The sequence below is a fragment of the Loxodonta africana genome, unplaced genomic scaffold (genome assembly GCF_030014295.1).
Source record: "Loxodonta africana isolate mLoxAfr1 unplaced genomic scaffold, mLoxAfr1.hap2 scaffold_270, whole genome shotgun sequence".
NCBI classification, from domain to species: domain Eukaryota; kingdom Metazoa; phylum Chordata; class Mammalia; order Proboscidea; family Elephantidae; genus Loxodonta; species Loxodonta africana.
This window is the reverse complement of record NW_026974993.1, coordinates 121,833-141,429: the sequence shown is the minus strand read 5'-3', so window position 1 is coordinate 141,429 and position 19,597 is coordinate 121,833. Positions and strand designations below refer to the sequence as shown.

Genomic DNA, 19,597 nt, shown 5'->3' with positions numbered 1-19,597 from the left:
TCCTCTTTCCAATGGTCCCTCATCATTCAGCAGGCTGGCCTGGGGTCATTCCCACAGGTTCTCAGGGTTTAAGAGCAACAAAAGGGCAAGACTCAATGTAAAATCTTTTCAATTCTCTCCTTGTATCATCTCTGCTACTATCTCAAAGGCTGAAGCAACCGTAAGGTCTGCCTTCAACAGGTAGAAGAAGACTCCTCCTGCTAATGAAAGGTGCTCCGGAGTCTCATAGAAGGCATGGGCACAGAGAGGGGAAGAATGTGTAGTAAATGCAATTGTGTTTTATGCTGTGGTAAAGGGTTTCCTGGGTACAATGGAGTACAGAGCAAGAAGTGGACTCATCTACCAGGAGAAGATTCAGGGAAGACTACAACCAGGAAGTGATGCCTGAACCAAGTTGGGAATATGACTGAATAATTAAGGGGTGAAAAAAGGCCAAGCATCCAGGAAGCCCCAGGTATTTTCCAGAGGCTTCAGTAAAAGGGGAGGGATGGCTTGATGACAAAAGTCTGAGGAAACAGGCTGAAAACACTGGGGCATTTGTTACATTTGTGAAGAGGCACGGATTATCTTTTGTTCTATTGTTTCCCTACCATTCCTGCCTCTTCTGTCCTTTGGGGTCACACAACACAAGCCCCTACCATCCCCATGTTGAAACTTTTATTTTCCTTGGAGAAGTCTGCTCCTTCCTCATCACCACCCCAACCTTCTTAATTTCTTCCTCAAATGGTCTCCCCATTGGCTGGTTTCTCTTCTAAATGGCCTCCTAAACAAAAGCAGAGTCTGTCATGGGCTTTCCCCAAGTCAACTCCCAAACTTCCCATTCTGGCTGGCCACAAAACTCCTGAGTCTTAGGGCTTTTTGGTGAAGTCATAAGCCTAATCTGTTCCAGTGGGGTCAGTTTTCTTCACCTTCACGCTTCACCAGGGAGAGTAGACCAGCAGACGGGAAGGGAGAGAACATCTCCTAGTCAGAGAGCAGAGCCTGTGTGAAGACTCAGAGGCTAAGGAGACCTAAGAGGGGCTCAGAGTGGACATTTTATAACCAGAGCTGGAGAGACATGATTCCAACAGAGTCAAATGAGAGGACTGGGAGAAAGCAGCTACCCGTGATACTGTTATCATTCCCTGTGCTCTCTTTACCCACCAAGGGATAGTAACCCCTTACACGGCACGGAAAAGTTTCAATTCATTTTTAGTATCTAATCTCCTTCTTCCCACATTGGCACTAGCACTTCTCAAGCGCCTACCTGACAGTTTCATGTTTTTCTGGTTGCCGTGTTTAGCTTCAAACTGGGCCCATGGAACTCAGCAGTGTCAGCAATGATGTCACACAGGATTACGGAAGCCTTGGTGCTAACTCAGATCTCAGCTGCTTTTTGAAAAGGGTGCCAACCTCAGGTCTTGTGGGAGAGAAATTGTAGCTACTGAATCAAGGAAATTCAGGAGCAAGCCAGAGTCCCCAGGTTATCAAAGGTTCCTGATGGGAGAAGGGATAAAGGTCCTTCACACCATTATGTTTGGACATCTTCACCCAAGCAGGATGAAACAGTGACACACGAGGAAAAGGCCTTTCTCTAAGACTCTAGATAAAGGTGAGGAAAAGTTGTCCCAGATTGCTGAGTGCTACAGAACAAAAGGTTTGACTTCCACCAGAAAAGAGAGCCATGGTAGGACAAGATGAAGGATTTGGAACGAATGGATAAGGTCACAAGGAAGATTCTTCTGAGAAAGCATTTTCTGTCATTTAGTAGACAATTAACCAAAGTTTATTTTGTCGATAAGAAATGTAGGAATAAATGAGGGATGAAACGAAAGAATTCAATTGTAAGTTTGAGAGCTTTCCAGAATAGCTGCAGAAAAGGCACTCTTTTGTTCTGGATCTGAACATGGTGGAAAGGAAGGAAGCCAGTGGGCAACTGGGGCAGAGAGTATAGGATGATGGAAAGGGTGGGTAGCAAGAAGCCTACTTAATTATTATATTTTCTAATGAGATGGAATTAATATACCATGTGAAGAACTAAGGAAATTTCTCAGGAGGTTCTGGGAGTGGTAGGTTGACGAGCCCAGAACCCACATCATTGAGGGCAGAAGAAGGGCTGTAGACTCCTCCCTAGATCCAGAAACTCCCCTTCCCCTCCTGTGTCTCCTGCCCACCTCCCTCAAGAGCCTAACAACCCCTAACCACAAACATGGCTACAGGATAGAATTTTTTATTTTCCTACTTTTCTTAACCTGAGCTTCATCTAGGATCAGTCATTTATCACTCTTTTCAGGCCAGTTTTGTTGCCCTTCCCACTACTATTACCTCTGCTGTCCTCCTCCACCCAGTGCTGCCCTCCACTGGCCCTGCTTCCTGCTGCTTCCTGCTTTTCTGACTGGCCTCTAATACCCTTTGAGAGATCCCCCACCCCATCTTCTGTCTGTCACTGGAGCTTACACTCCCCTCCCAAACTCCTTCTCTTTCTTCCTTAACTCGCCAATCTTTCCCTCAAACTCAGAAAAATACTGACCCTTATGCTGACATATACAAGCCCCGCCCCCCCCACAGGAGGCATGGTTGTGATTCAGCTACTAAGGTTTGTGCCATCAGACTCTCAAATGTGGACATCTGTTTCTGCCTCACCCTGAAGGACATGGTAATGGGCTTCTGTTCAGAGAAAGGCAATTTTAATCTCCTGGTGTAGGCTAGTTAAGGGTACGAGAAGAAGTTTTAAATTACACAGAAAAGTACAAATTACGCTGTCTCCTTAAGTATAATTCCTTCTATGAAAATCCTTCCCTTAAAAGGAGGAAGAAAACAAGTTACAAAGAGGAGACCGATTCTCCTGTTTCAATGTTTACACTCTAAATTTACTAAAAAAAATAACTTTCATAGAAAACAGCTTTTAGAGAAACCATGTATTATCATGAAGGTGTAGAGGATGAGGTAATTTCCATATTCCACAGGAGCAAATTCACTTCCGTCCAACAAATGCAAAAAAAAAAAATTTTTTTTAATGTGGTGATCCTCTGTTTATATTATAAACTATCACTGGATAAACGTTTGGCTGCGAACTAAAAGGTTTGGCAGTTGGAATCCACGAGCTGCTCCTTGGAAACCCTATGGGGAGTTCTACTCTGTCCTACAGGGTTGCTATGAATTGGAATCTACTAAAAGAAAACTGGGAGTTTTTTTTTTTAAATCAACGTATTATAATTTTTTGAAAAACGATAGACTTTTGCTATAAGGTAGTACCATCACTGAAATTTTCTGGAGGAGACTTTATTGCCCAGAGTAAATTCCCTAAAGTATGGTCTGTGCCTGGGGAAGAAGAAAGAAACCATGGGGACTGTGGAGGTGGAGGATGGTGGTGATGGAGAGGCCTCCAGGGATCCCTGAGACCAGAGACTTAGGTCACAGTTGAGACACCAGAGCCCAGAGGGTTCATGTAAATTAACTCTCCACTATTGCAAGCCCCAACCCAAGAGGAAAGTGTCACTCAGGGTAGAACATGAGAACAAAAAGCCCAGGTTCCAAGCCCAGGAAGATTCCCCAAGTATCAGCAAGGCCTTTTTCATCAGCTTCCACTAGGCAGAATTCTCACTCATCAAATTACTCCAGAGATCAATAGGTCAAGTATGAGTATTTAACCCAAGTGTGTAAGGTCAAGGGGTTAGCCATGGTCTGGCAGACCAGACCAAAACATCTCACACCCCTGTTGGCAAAAGGCCCTTGGTCTTGAGGCTGAGTTTTTGAAGAAAGTGAGTGCCATCATGTCTGCCCTCAGTCTAACCAACACTGAGTTCCTGGTCAGCATCCTGGAGTCCTGGCAAGAAGAGCCAGGCACCTCCAGGAGCATCTGGAGCAGGAGACAGGGGCTGAAGAGGCTACCACACCTACTGCTGATGCTACACATGTGGGAGACCTGGCTGCAGACGGTGCAGGCATGGCCTCAAGGTCAAAGGAGAAAGCACCTGAAGACGTGCTAGGACTCTTAGACTGAGAGAAGCAGGATGTCTGGACTGCAAAATATGCACCCTTCAGGGAAGAACTTCATTCAGGCTTCTTAAACCCACTTCACCTGGAAGATCCACTCTTTTAGCCTTGTGCCCCTTCCACGCCCCCTCTACTACATGGAGAGATCCAGCCCTAGAGCACCAGGGTGGAAGAAGCCCTAGGATATCTGTCCAAAGACATGAGGTCCACTCAAAAGCTCCCCCCACCAAGGAGAGAAGAGGACAAGACTCACCTGCAGATGAGGTCTCAGGGCCCTGAGAATGAGCACAATGTTTGTAAGGAAAGAGAAATGGGATTTCAGTGGGACATGGAAGTCTGAGAAAGAGCCTCTGCAAAGATAGCTCTAAGGGAGGTGTGATTGTGAAGGTGGGCTGGTCACTGAGTTCTTTGTAGTACAAGGTACCAGACAGAAGCCAGACTCTGGGGGGAACCTGCCTGCTGGTGAGCAGTGGGCTTAAAACCCTAAACCAATGAGAATCGAATCCCTTCCCAGCAGCTTCTGCACAGATCAGTGATGTTTGCTTGGTCTTTCTCTTTTCTGTGGTCTAACCTGATCTGTTCTGAGATCAGAGAATTGGAATAGAAAAGCCTGACTGAGATGAAACGAGCAAAGAGAAGACAAGGCCTCCTAAATCTGGTGAAGACAGAACACAGATAACCAAAGGTGAGGATGGGAAGAAACAGATTGAGTTCCAAGTCCCATCCACAGTATCCCAGGGCCTGGGAATCCCTGGAAGTGCCAGAGGTGTGTACTCCCTGGGAGATGCGACCCCAAGTGTCAGAGGAAGCCCTATGGAGCAAGGAAGGGAGGGCAGGGCCTCTAGGATGGGCACTTCCATACAGGCTGCCCATGTGAATTTCTCAGAGTGACCGTGACAGATCCTGAGTAGGACAGTTTGAGGCAAAGGAAAGTAAGTTTTCTGAAGACGGGTGAATTCCACCTTCTCCTGACAATGAAACAGAAATCCCGTCCTGCTCAGAGGTACTGTGTAGGAGGGATTGTGAATTCCCATCCTGCACAGAGGTTGGCTGGGAAGTTCAACTGTCTAAAGACAATGTGGCCAAAGTCTTCTTTATCTTTCAAAGATATATCTTTAACTTCCTGCAAATTCAATCCTGGAAAAAAGCCTAGAATATACAAGCGTGGGTTTTTCAGGAGAACAACAAGGGGAGAAGGTGATAGTGGCATATCAGAGAAGGAGAACAATAGTCTAATGGTCCCCGTGTTACTTAATGAATCACACATGGTGTCCAGCATTCTTCCTTACCTGTAGACATGTACATGCAGTAGATGTTTGAGCAGTGACTGAATTAATCCTCACAGAATTGTTTTTGGCCATTTCCAGGCATAGAGGCCAGAAGAAGTCATTAGTTACAAGAGCAAGCAATAATTCGCTGGTCTGAATTTTGTTCAGTTTCTGTGTTTGCCCTTCATAGATGGATAAAAGTCTCTGAATCTGGCATTGAAGACAGTGTTTTCTCTATTGTTATGGATTGAATAGTGTCCCCCAAAATGTGTGTCAACCTGGCCAGACCATGATTCCCAGTATTGTGTGGCTGTCCTGCATTTTGTGATCTGATGTGATTACTTATGGGTTGTAAATTCTAACCTCTGTGATGTTAATGAGGCGGGATTAGAGGCAGTTAGGTTAATGAGGGAGGACACAATCTACAGGATTAGGGTGAGTCTTGAGTCAGTCTCTTTTGACATACAAAGAGAAAAGTAAGCAGAAATGAGAGGGACCTCATACCACCAAGGAAGAAGTGCCTGGAGTGGAGCACGTCTTTTTGACCCAGCGTCCACGCGCTGAGAATTTCCTAGGCCAGGGGAAGATAGATGACAAGGACCTTCCCCCAGAGCCACAAAGACAGAAAGCTTTCTCCTAGAGCTGGTGCCCTGACTTCAAACTTCTTGCTTCTTAAACTGTGAGAGAATAAGTTTCTGTTTGTTAAAGCCATCCACTTGTGGTATCTTTGCTATAGCCACACTAAACTAGATAACTAAAAAACACATTTATAAAATAGTCAAAAAAAAAAAGTTTCAAATACACACACATACACGTATGATGTTACTAAACTTTAAAAGGTTTTACATTCTTATAACACATTTAACAATAGAGATTTGTATACAGAAGTTATAATAAGAGCCATCCCCACGTAAGTATATTGTACCTGCTCCCCCAAAGTGTCCAGTGTCCAAAGATACATATGTATCCTTTTACATACTTCTTTTTGCCAGGACACACGTAAGGACATTCATTTGTTTGTTTTTATGGAAATTAGGTCACACTCTACCCATGTTTTTCTCTGAATCACTCTTCACTTGACAATTTCTCATGGTTCCTCTAAATCAGCAGACATGGAAGAAGCACTCTTTTTGGTTCTTCTCATTTTTAACTCCCACCACTCTTCTGTCAGTTTGTTGTACTGTGGTGGCTTGCATGTTGCTGTGATGTTGGAAGCTATGCCACCGGTATTTCAAATACCACCAGGTTCACCCATGGTAGACAGCTTTGAGTGGAGCTCTGGTTTTAGACAGACTAGGAAAAAGGACCTAGTGATCTATTTCTAAAAAAAACTGGCCAGTGAAATCTTACGAATAGTACTGGAACACTGTCTGGCTGAATGACAGAGGATAACCCCTTAGGTTGGAAGGCACTCAAAATACGAGTGGGGAAGAGCTACCTCCTCAAAGTAGATCCCACTTTAATGACATTTGCTGATGGGGCACAACTCAAAATGAGAAGAAACTGACGCAAAAATCCATTAATACTCAGAGTGTGGAATGAAGGAATTATGAATCTGGGGAAATTGGAAGTCATCAAAAATGAAATGGAATGCATAAAAGGTCAATAATCCTAGGCATTAGTGAGCTGAAATAGCTTGGTTTTGGACATTTTAAACTAGACAATGGTATGTTCTACTATGCCAGGATTGAGATACTGTAGAGAACGGCATCATATTCATCGCTACAAAGAACATTTCAAGATCTGTTCTGAAGTACAACACTACGAGCAATAGGATAATATCCACAGGCCTACCAGGACGACCAGTTAATAAGACTATTATTCAAATTTACACACAAATCATGAATGTGAAAGATGAACAAGTTGAAGGTTTTTACCAAGTTCTGCAGTTTGAAACTGATCAAACATGATGCATTGATCAATCAAGATGTACTGATAATTACGTAATTGGAATGCGAAGTTGAAAACAAAGCAGACAAATCAGTAGTTGGAAAATAAGGTATTGATGATAGAAATGACACTGAAGCTTACATGATAGAATTTGGCAAGACCAATGACTTATTCATTGCACATACCTTTCATCAGGAGCATAAACGGTGACTATACTCGTGCACCATTCCAGGCAGAATAGACAGGAATCAAATTTGTGGAAGGTGATGATGGAGAAGGTCAATATCATGAGTCAGAATCTGGCCAGGGGCTGACTGCAGAACAGATGATCAGCTGCTCATATTCACGTTCAAGTTGAAGCTGAAGAAAATTAAAACAAGTCCATGAGTCAAAGTATGCCCTTGAGTATATCAAACCTGAATTTAGAGACCATCTCAAGAGTAGATTTGATGCACTGCACACTAATGATCGAAGACCAGATTAGTTGTGGGATGATAGCAAGGACATCATATATGAAAAAAAACAAAAAGTCATTAGAAAGACAGGAAAGAAAGAGAAGACCAAAGAGGATGTCACAAGAGACTCTGAATCTTGCTCTTGAATGTACAGTAGCTAAAGAGAATGGAAGGAATAATAAAGTAAAAGAGCTCAATAGAATAATTGAAAGGGAAGCTGGAGAAGACAAAGTATGATAATAATAATGTGAACAGATCTGGAGTTAGAAAACCAAAAGGGAAGAAAACACCTGGCATTTCTCAAGCTGAAAGAACTGAAGGAAATATTCAAGCCTCTAGGTGCAATACTCAAGGATTCTATGGGCAAAATATTGAACAACACAGGAAACATCAAAAGAAGACGGAAGGAATACACAGACTCAATACACCAAAAAGAACTGGTCAACGTTCAACCATTTCAGGAGGTAGCAGATGATCAAGAGCTGATGGTACAGAAGGAAGAACTCCAAGCTGCACTGAAGGCATTGGCAAAAAACATGGCTCCAGGAATTGATAGAGTACCAAATGAGATGTTTCAACACATGGGTGCAGTGCTGGAGGCGCTCACTTGTCTATTTCAATATATTTGGAAGACAGCTACCTGACCAAATGACTGGAAGAGAGGTGCTCCAACGCAATGCGGAAATTATCGAGCAATGCCATTAACATCACATGCAAGAAAAATTTTGCTGAATATAATTAAAAACAGTTGCAGAAGTACACAGACAGGGAACTACCAAAAATTCAAGCTGGATTCAGAGGAAGACATGGAACATGGGATATCATTTCTGATGTCTGATGGATCTTGGCTGAAAGGAGAGAATATCAGTAAGATGTTTACCTATTTTTGTTTACTATACAAGCACACTCAATGTGTGGCTCATGACAAATTATGGATAGCTTAGCAAAGAATGGGAATTCCAGAACACTTAACTGTATTCATGCGGAATATGTACTTTTTTTTTTTATGTACATAGACCAAGAGGCAGTCATTTGAGTAGAACAAGGGGATGCTGTGTGGTTTAAAATCAGGAAGTTGTGTGTCATGGTGGTATCCTTTCACCATACTTACTCAATCTGTATGCTGAGCAAACATTCTGAGAAGCTGGTCTCGAAGAACAAGAACATGGCATCAGTTTTGGAGAAAGATTCACTAACAACCTATGATATGCAGCTGATACGACCTTGCTTGCTGAAAGTAAAGAGGACTTGAAGCAGTTACTGATGAACAGCAACCACTACAGCCTTCAGTATGGATTACACCTCAACATAAAGAAAACAAAAATTCTCACAACTGGACCAGTAAGGAACACCATGATAAAAAGAGAAAATACTGAAGTCATCAAGCATTTCATTTAACTTGAATCCATAATCAATGCCCACAGAAGCAGCAGTCAAGAATTCAAACAATGTATTGCATTGGGCAAATCTATTGCAAAAGACCTCCTTGAAGTGTTGTGAAGGAAAGATGTCACTTTGAGGACTAAGGTGTGCCTGAGCAAAGCCATGATATTTTCTATCACCTCACATGCTTGAGCAAGTTAGACAATGAATACGGAAAACCAAAGAACTGATTCATTTAAAATATGGTGTTGGCAAAGAATACTGAATATACCATGGACTGCCAGAAGAATAAACAAAACCATCTTGAAAGAAGTACACCAAGAATGCACCTTAGAAGCAAGGATGGCGAGCTTCGTCTCATGTGCCTTGGACATATTTTCAGGAGGGACCTGTCCCGGGAGAGGCTCATCATGCTTGGAAAAGCTGAAGGTCAGAAAAAAAGAGGAAGGCGCTGAACAACACGAACTGACACAATGGCTGCAAGAATGGGCTCAAACATAGCAATGATTGTGAGGATGGTTCAGGATCAGGCAGTGTTTCATTCTGTTTTACACAGGATCGATGGCATCTAACAGCAACAACAACTAACATATGTATGCATATGTGTGTGTGTGTGTGTATATACCCATTGCCGTCAAGTCGGTTCCAACTCATAGTGACCCTACAGGACAGAGTAGAACTGCCCCACAGAGTTCCCAAGGAGCGCCTGGTGGATTCGAACTGCTAACCTTTTGGTTAGCAGCTATAGCTATTAACCATTATGCGACTAGGGTTTCCATATATATGTATATATATACACACATACACACACATATATATACACACACTCATATATATGTGTGTATATATATATATATGTTCCCTTCACTAGTTTTGCACCTCTAGAGATCCCAGGCTAAGACATTTGGTACCTACAGTGATTGTAGAGGAACCAAATCTTAAGGATGAGTTTTCTGAATTGATTCTCAAGTCTAGCTAGTCTTAAAGGCACTGATGACTGTCTCCAGAAGTAAACAGGCTATTGCTAATCCATGGTGGGAGGTGACAATAGAAATACGCAAAATACTACTACCACTGGACCAAATATTTGTGAGAGACAAGGCTCTGCCTGATTACATATTTGATACTTTTCTATAATTTTGTCAGAATAAGAATAATAAGGAAGCTGCTTGGTTGGTCCTGCTTTTGGAGCCACACTGGTGAATGAAAGAAATGGGCTCAAAGCTCAAGCACCACATACAAGATCTGAAAGCTGCCACTTGTGCCCAGAAAGAAAACCATATTTCTTATAGTAACAAGGCTAATGCTGCCAAAAATAAACTCAGATTCTTATCATAAGAGTGACTGAATTAAAGCGCCAGTTGAATATCCAGCCTCAAATGGTGTCTGAAGTTAAAGTGAGGGCACTGATTGGGAAGAAATGGGATCCTGAAACTTGGGATGAGGACATATGGGCAGACAGTCAGGAAGCGGGGGACAATGAACCTCCAATTTCTGTTGAATCGCTCTTCCTAACAGAACCAGACCTCTTACTCCCATCTGAAGAGATTCTCTAACTTTGCCTGCTAAGGCACCCTTCCCAGTAAAACAATTATCCCTTCCACCTCCATCTGATGAGATTACCCCAGCTGTGCCTGAAGTGTCTTGTTTGAGTTATCTCCTGGGGTGGGATCTGGGGCATTGCCTGGGGCATTACCTTAGGCAGATGCCTTATAAGACACGGCTGAACATCCCACTGCCACTGCCCATTTTTGCTTCTAGACCTATACCTAGACTTCAGTCCCAACAAGCCCCAAAAGGTGAACTATGAAGTGTGACCCAGGAGAAGGTATGCTAAACTCCAAAAGAACTACTTGATTTTTCTAATACATACATACATACAGAAACCTGGTGAACATGTGTGGGAATGGCTATTATGGGTGTGGGATAACGGTGCAAGCAACATAAAGGTGAATTAGTCTAAGTTTATTGATATAGGCCAAGGAAGCATAGATTCTTCATTCAGTGTTTCAGCTTGAGAGGTTAGAAAAGGATCTCATAGTTTATTTGGCTGGTTTACTGAAGCATGGATTAAGTGGTGGCCTACAATAAATCAAGTGGAAATGGCAGATCTGCCATTGTATAATGTAGGAGAAGGTATCCAAAGGCTGAGGGAAATTGGCAGGTTAGAATGGATTTATTAGGCTGGACCCACAGACCCACACACGGAGTGCCCAGAGGGCTCTCTTTTTACCATAGCGGTAAGGTACAAATTTGTGCAGCAAGCCCCAGCATTATTGAAGACTTCTGTGGTTGCTATTTTATGTAAGTAAGAGTCCACAGTGAGAACTGCCCTAACTGAATTAAGACACCTAACTACAATGCAGCTGCCTGGACCCCGTGGTGGTAACAGCCAAGTGGTGGCACTCAATTAACAAAGACAAGGTGAGTGTGGTTACCATAACAGACAGTAGAGTCAAAGCAGTAATCAGAATAGTCTGCTTGCATGGATTTATGGCATTGGCTACTTAGTCATAGTGGCCCTGGGAGTGAAAGAGCTGGGAAATGTACATCTCCTGGTACCTAGTGTCTTAGATATCTAGTGCTCCTGTAACAGAAATACCACAAATGGATGACTTTAACAAAGAAAATTATTCCCTCACAGTCTTGGAGGCTCTATAAGTCCAAATTCAGGGTGCCAACTCCAGGGGAAGGCTTTTTCTGTCACTCCTAGGGGAAGGTCGTTGTCACCAATCTTCCCCTGGACAAGAAGGTTCTCAGCATAGGGATCCTAGGTCCAAAGGATGTACTGCTCCTGACACTACTTTCTTGGTGGTACTGAGGTCCCCCTGTCTCTCTGCTCTTTTCTCTTTTATATCTCAAAAGAGATTGACTTAAAACACAACTTAATCTTGTAGATTGAGCCCTGCCTCCTTAACATAACTGCTTCAAATCCTCGCTCATTAACATCACAGAGGTAGGATTTACAATACATTGGAAAATCACATCAGCTGACAAAATGGTGGATAATCGCACAATACTGGGAAGCATGGCCTAGTCAAGCTGATATATACATTTTGGGAAGACAGAATTTAATTCCTAACACCTAGTATGCAGCTATCAACCTGTTAATGCCTTTTTCTCCATACCTGTTTCGAAGTATCACCAGAAACAGTGTGCCTTCTCTCTGACCTAAGTGTATAAGGACCAAATAATGTAGAGGAATCTCTGTTATATTTTCTCCATCTTACCAATATTTGGCCTCATAGGCAGACCCAGGCACTTCATTGCACAGCAGAATGAGGAGATTAAAGCCCCAACATTCTTGCCAGTGGACCAGGAAGGTAGCTGCTCAGACATCAGACAGCCTCAGAGAGACAGAGACCAGGTGGCTCAAGAGAGGGATACCATAAAGTTGTTTTTCATACCCCCCCGACTCCCACAGTTGCATATGCTTTGCTCTGACCCTAAGAAGTAGATCAATCCTTTGAGAACTGCATTATGGGTTAGAACACCAACAAGGTCCCAAACTGAGTGACACTCCCATAGATTACATCCAAATATCACTGCAAAGTCTTCAAAATCTTAACTGACATCTGAGCCACAGCATCCAGAAGTTGGGAAAGAACTTGCAGCCTGAACATAACTGGGTCAAGTGATTCCTAAAACAAACAACATCGACATTTTCTGTAAGATTGAAGTAAGACATAGTCTTGGAATCATAGACAAAAACTTTAAAAAGCTACTTTAACCACGCTCAAAGAAGTAACAGGCACACCTTAGAAAAATAGAAAAATACATAGAAAACATTCACAAATGAAAATTTTAGACAGGAAAAATAGAGATAAAAAATTCACTTGATCAGCTCTACAGCAGAATGCTGTTGACAGACAAAAGGATCAATGAGATGAAAATAGTTCAATTGAAAATATCCAATCTGAAAACAGAGAGCAAATATTGAAAAAAAAAATGAACAGAGCCTCAAAAAAATCCAAAAATATCTAACATTTATTTATCGGAATTCCATAAGGAGTAGAGAAAATATGTGGTGTAGAAAAAAGTATTTGAAGAAATACTGGCTCAACACTTTCCCAATTTGTTGAAAGACATAAACTTACAGATTCAAGAAGCTATGCAAACTCCAGCAAGTTAAACTCACATAATTTTACCCCCAAATGCCTCACTGTCAATTGTGGAATAACAAGGACCAAGAAAATATCTTCAAAGAAGCTAGAGAGAAAACAACTCATCTCACACAGGAAAAACAATTGGAATGACTCTGTATTCATCATCAGAAGCCATGGAGGCCAAAAAGCTGTGAAAACAACATTTTTTCAACACTGAAAGAAAAGAAACATTAACCCAGTGTTCTATAGGCTGTTATTTCCTTCACGAGTAAAGGAAAAATATTGACATTCTCAGGTGAAAGACGATTAAGAGAATTCATCGCCACCAGACTTGTTCTAAATGAAACACTAAAGGAAGTTGTTCAGGTGGCAGGCTTGGAATTTCAGGAATTATGGAAAGCAACACAGTGGAAAGTATCTTCTGAAGTTCGCCCTTCAGCCAAAGATTAGACAGGTCTATAAAACAAACAACAACACACGTGAAGAAACTGTTTCTTAGTTCAATCATGTGTATGAGACCAAATGTGCAAAACCTGCCCAAAAGCACAGAAAAGAGGGCAGGATGGAACAGGAATCATGGCGGATGGAAACGGGGAACTGGAGCATAGGAGAGTGTTGACACATGATGAGGATTGCAACCAATGTCAAAAACAATTGTGTATAAATGGTTGAACAAGAAAGTAATTTGCTCTGTAAAGTTTCAAATAAAGCACAATAAAAAAAAAAAAAAGTGGTAGGTATCTGGGTAAACATATTATGCCAACCCTGCTGTCACTGCACAACATGGCGGAGGACTCCCCTCTTTGGAAAGACTTGCTAGCCTATTGGAAACACTTTGGAATATACTCTTGGTGGCAAATTAGTATTAAAGAATGGCATTAATTTTGAAAATATGAGATGTCTGTACTCATGTCTGGTGAATAAACTAGATAATAACATTTTCAGAGCTAAATGAGATGTTCTAACAGAAAAATAGGCCTGAATTCCCACGTGGGCCATGAGCCTAATCTGAAGGCCTTTCCCACAGAGGCATTTCAGGCACCTCTAGAGCAGCAGGAGCACTGGGGAATGCATGTATCAACCTCCCCCAGGGCCTTCTCTGAGGGGTAAGTACCTGCTTTAGTACTAAGCGTTCATAAATAGTCATTCTGCATAAGGTCTTCAGGTTCAAGTCTGTAATCCAGCTGGGATTCTGTGTGTGCTGCATCTCTGCATCAAAAGAACATGCTTCTAGAAGCAGAATGCCAGGAGAGAGGCGGTTGGGCAGTTGGGGGTGGAGGGTGCTGCACAGACAGGGGTGCCCGAGGGAGGCACAATATAGTCATTCTGCAGCAGGTCTAGTCATTCTGCATAAGAATTAGAATGCTTCTGTCAATGCACAATAGTTTACATGCAGAACATAAACAAAGTTACTGAAGGACAAAGTTGAATAGTAAACCAAGCCACTCCCTGTCAGTCCTTACCTGAGAGGGTCTTCATGAGGACTTCCGGGGATGGAGAAGGACACAGAAAACGCTGATTTATTTTACCTCTTCCTTCCTCAAGAAACAGGAACTGGTGTTAAGATGTCAGGTGTCAAGCCCCAAACTCCTCTTCTGGTCTGTATCTAAGGTGTATAATAAAACTGGGAATGAGGCAATCAGCCGTGAGCAGACAGACCCAGAGTATTCCCAGTGCCCCACATCTTTGAGCTCCAGTGAGATCCTGTTCTTAGTCACTACATTAGCAGAGGAGCTGAAAGACTGAAATTCCTTATTTTCAGGCAACTTGGGCTTCAAGCAGGCACTTATTGCTAAAGTCGTATTTCTCTGTGTTAATTTATGATCCTTAACTCAAATCCGGAGTTCGGAGCTGATTTTGATAACTCCTCCTTAGTCTGTGTAGACAAGAGTCTGCTCACAGTCAGGGAAGACAGTGGAGGAAACAAAGTCCCTAGCCCAGAGGAGGGACTGCTCCCCAAATTGGGGCAATGCCCCTGGGGAGCACTGGCGAGGTGCACTGTCCCCTCTGTGGCTTTGTGTTCTGCTCCTGGAATTGCACCCTGGGGGCCTCCATATGCAGACCCATAGTCCGTGGGTGGCCACAACTCCCTTCAGGGTCATAGGCACCTTGCGATATGCTTCCTGCCCTCCTTCTGAGCATAAGCGCTGAGATCACGCATGGCAGAACCAGTTCCGAGGTCCAGACCCTAGGCCTTGCCCTCCTTGGCCTTAGGCTTCCCCTAGTCCTGGGGGAACCCGCAAGCCTGGCGGGTGCGAGGTTAGCACCGGGCTCGGCGGGCTTGGGCCTGTCTCAAAAGGCTCAGGGCGCACGCAGGTTCCGCCTCCTTGGAGCCTGCGGGCTTGCGGCCGGCAGCCGGGCCATCTCCTGCCTCCCTCGGCCGCCCTCTCTGAGCAGCAGCTCCCCTCCCCCCACCCCACCAACAGCCCAACAGTCGCACTGCCTGCTTTCTGCTTCTAGAAGCCTGTTCTTTTGGATTACAGACTTGAACCTGAAACGCACAACTTTAAAACTACTAGATGGGGTGGCGGGGCGGGGGGGGTTGGGTGGCAGTGAAAAAAGGAAAAAAAATTAAGAAAAGAACAATTACAAAAAAAGTCTTAGAAGACTATCCTCACATTATGGACTCAAGAAGGCTGCGGATACACAACTGCGTAGATAGCATACTGTTGTCTCTTTCTTTGCAAATAAGTCTTAAATGAGGGAATTTGGTACCGGGAATAGTTGTAGAGCCTGACTTTGGGGAAATCTGGGATTGATGAATTGGCTTGCATGAGGCTATAAGCCCTGATAGTCAATATTTAAAGATGAGATTTGAGCAACCTAGAACATGCATCAGAATTTCTTCTAAGTAAATTAGCACCAGAAGATGCCTTTAACCACCTAAATAAAATGGGTCAGTAGTTCAAGATCTCCCTACAAAGAAAATGGCAGACCTAGATCATTTCCAGTCAGGTTCCAGCAAACATGCAAGAAACAGTCATTTTAATCTTGTACATAGTCAACAGAGATTAGAAAACCATGAGATACTCCACTAACTTGACCCTTAAGGCTAGTTTAAAAATGATAGCAAATTAGAGAAGGAAGGTAGGAGAAGAGTTAGAGGACAAGCACACTCAGTAACTAAGATGCAAAACCCTACGTAAGATGCTAGCAAAGGAAATCCAGCAAAGTATAAACCATGTAACATGCCATGATCAAGGCGGTTTATTGCAGGCATACAAATTTGAGTGAACATTAAAGATTTAGTAATTTCATTCACCACATGCATAGGTGAAAGAAGAGAAGACATATGCTCACCTCAAGAGATGGGGGCAAAGCAGGTTGATAAAATCCAATCACACGGAGAGATAAGGGCTAGGAGCAAACATGGAACAGAAAAGGAGTTCCCGAACGTGGAAAACTACAACTAGCATGATAGTTCATGGTGACGTGTGGGACATTCTCTTTAAAATTAATAAACAATAAAATAAGGATGCTTCTATCATTATTTTTATTAAACATTTAACACTGGAAGTACAAAAAGAGAAAAAGTATAACTGCTATTCATAGATTATAGGACTGTCTCCATTGAAAACCGTAGAAAACACTGGAATTAATAGTAATCATAAATAAAAAAATAAATTGAAATTTCAATGCATCAGCATCAAGCGGACTCGGTCATAGCTCTTAGGTGAAAACAAAGGACACTGATAGGGAAAGAGCAGGTTCAGGTGGGCTAGACCAAGGAGGGAAGAAAATTATTCTGCACTGGGCTGAACTTACAAGCACGGGTATGTGTGTTAGTTACCTAGTCCCTCCATAACAAAAAATAACACAACTGGATGGCTTTAAAGAACAGAAATTTATTTGTTCATAGTTCAGTAGGTAGTAGTTCAAATTCAGGGCATGACTGTAGTGGGAAGTCCTTCCTTGTCTACCTCAGCTTCTAGTAGACGCCAGAAATCATTTGTGTTCCTGGCCTTGTGGACGCATCTGTCTTCTTTGTCTGTCTTCCTCTTTGCCTGTTTGTGCCTGTGTGTGTTCTGCTCCTTTTATAACTAAGAAGAGTAAGGCTTAGGACCCACCCTACATTGGTATGACCTCATTCACATAATAAAAGGAGGCCCCCTATTTCCAAACAAGGTCAGATTTACAGGTAAAGGGGTTAGGATTTCCACATACATTTTGGAGGGACACAATTCAATCCCTAACAGTCGACTTACCAGATATTCTGGATTGAGAGTACTCGCATGAACAGCTGAGAGTGGTTCCAATTCTTTGCTACATTCGTTGGCTGAAACTTGTCTCAATGGTCACCCATAGGAATGCTGGAGCAATTTATGGTGTAGGACCTAGCCAACCATTCCTAATCACGTCCATTGTGTGGAAAAACACACACTCCCATCACCGAAGCCTTGAGAAATTCATCGATAAGAAGAGAATGGTGGTTGGAACCAAGAATTGTTTCATAGCCTAGATAACATGGTGCAGCTGTTAGATATCCACATGGAGATGTCCGGTAATAAAACTTCACCCCACACGGAGATGTCAAGAATAATACCAACAGCTAATGTTCATTGAGTACCTACACTGGTGCCAGGCACTCCTGTGCTTTTCCTTTCATGTTTGCTTTTCATGATGGCCATATGAGGAATGTATCATTTTAATGCATAAAGAGGTCAATACAGAGAGTTAGGCTGACATTTGAATATATGAGTCTGGACCCAGGAGGAGTTTGAATGGATGGAGGTATAAACCTCACGTCCTTAGCTACAAATAGACAGCAGTAAACTCACTGAGGCATCCTAGAGGGAGGGTGTCAGTAGAGAGAGGAGCAGGCACCAAGCCCAAGGGTACTCGGGTATCTAGAAGCCTGCCAGGTGAACAGCAGCCAACAAGCCTCTCTGAAGTCCAGTGTGGTTCCTGGAGGGTTGTCTGTCCTTGCTCTCAGCTGCATTTCCCCAGTGCTCCTCCCCCCTGCACTGGGTTGTCCCCTTCATGAGGACAGGGACAGTGTGTACCTTTCACCACTGTATCTGCATAACACAGACTACTTCTGGCCCATGGAGTATACTGACTGAATGAAAAATAAACAAAGGATAAGGACGTAAAATCCTTCGTAGTTGATACCTTGGGATACATTAAGGGGCTTCATGAGTAAGAGGGAGAAAAACTGATCAGGGCTGCTTCTGAGACCATCTCTTAGGCGTAAAGAGTGTTAAACAATAATTAAACAAAGAGATTTAGTGGCAGAGATGTATGTTAAAAAGATGTAAGTATAGGTTGAAGATTACTAGAAACATGCCCATTTATTATTGCAACTATAGTCAAATCGTTAAAAAACATATACTACATGCACACAGAATATTATAAAGTAATTTAATGCCCTCATTAAAAAAAAAAAACAAAAAAAATTTATCATGAGAAAAGACTAATGTTGAATGAAAATATCAGGATATAATATCTGTGTTAATATATATAAATGTGTGTGCTAATACACACATAAAACCAGTTGCCACTGAGTCAGTTCTGATCCATGAGGACACCAGTGTGCCACAGTAGAACTGTACTCCATAGGGGTTTCAGTGGCTGGGTTTTCGGAAGTAGACTGCCAGACCTCTCTTTCATAGCAATTCTGGGTGGACCTGAACTCCAACTTTCTGTCAGCAGCTCAAGATATTAACCATTTGCATCAACCAGAGACTCTAATACACATACACGCCAATATAAGTAAGATAATAGACATATCGGAATGTTAATAATTTATTCTATGCATTACGTATGTTTTCTTGTTATTTATTGCATACTTTCCCATTGCTTCCAAGTTTTTGAGGAATAGAATGTACTTCTGGAAAAATTCATGAGAAATTTTTAAGTAATGAAATAATTAACAGAAACAGAATGAGTAAATCTGTGGCAAGGCAGCCCAGGAACCCAAGATTACAGTAACACTGGTATGAAAGGCAGAATTGTGGAGTCCTGAAGCTCAGTGGTCCCATGCATCCATCAGGAAAGAGCAAAGAGCAAATAAACAAGGAGAAAATACAGTGAGCCAGAGGAGTGGGAGCCCTCCGTTGTGGGCACAGTTTCCTCGTGAAACTTTAGATGGACACAATGGGTGGGATTATCCACTTCCATCATACAAACATTTTTATTACCCTTGATTTTAATGGAACTATGTTATAAAAACACATGATGAAATAAAGTATAATAAAAGAATAAATCTCATCAGTGGACTACTATCATTTTCCCCGGCCACTGAGGAGGGCGGGAGACACACACGGGAAAAGATGGAGCAGTGTGAAAACTCATGCTAAGTGGGGAGGAGAGTGTTTCTGAGACAGGCCTTAGCTGCTACCACCTAGGGAAGTAGGCAGCCGTGCACAACCAACTGGAAGAAATGGCACATTATTTCTGAGACCTACTCCAGCTCATAACAAATTATGGATAACATGGGGAAGAATGAGATTTCCAGGACACTTAATTGTTTTCATGAGAAACTTGTACATAGAAAAAGAGGCAGTCATCTAAACAGAAC

At 42.6% G+C, this 19,597-nt stretch overlaps 1 long non-coding RNA gene across 8 annotated transcripts in view; it reads right to left on the bottom strand.

Annotated features, from left to right (window-relative positions):
* LOC135229344 (uncharacterized) overlaps positions 1-19,597 on the bottom strand; it is a 132,422-nt gene that overhangs the window by 74,143 nt on the left and 38,682 nt on the right. For all 8 annotated transcript variants that reach the window (XR_010320123.1, XR_010320128.1, XR_010320122.1 and 5 more), the window contains exons 2-3: positions 14,541-14,683; positions 7,319-7,493 (exon numbers count right to left, since the gene is read on the bottom strand). This is a non-coding gene — a long non-coding RNA (uncharacterized LOC135229344). The remainder of the gene's footprint in view (positions 1-7,318; positions 7,494-14,540; positions 14,684-19,597) is intronic.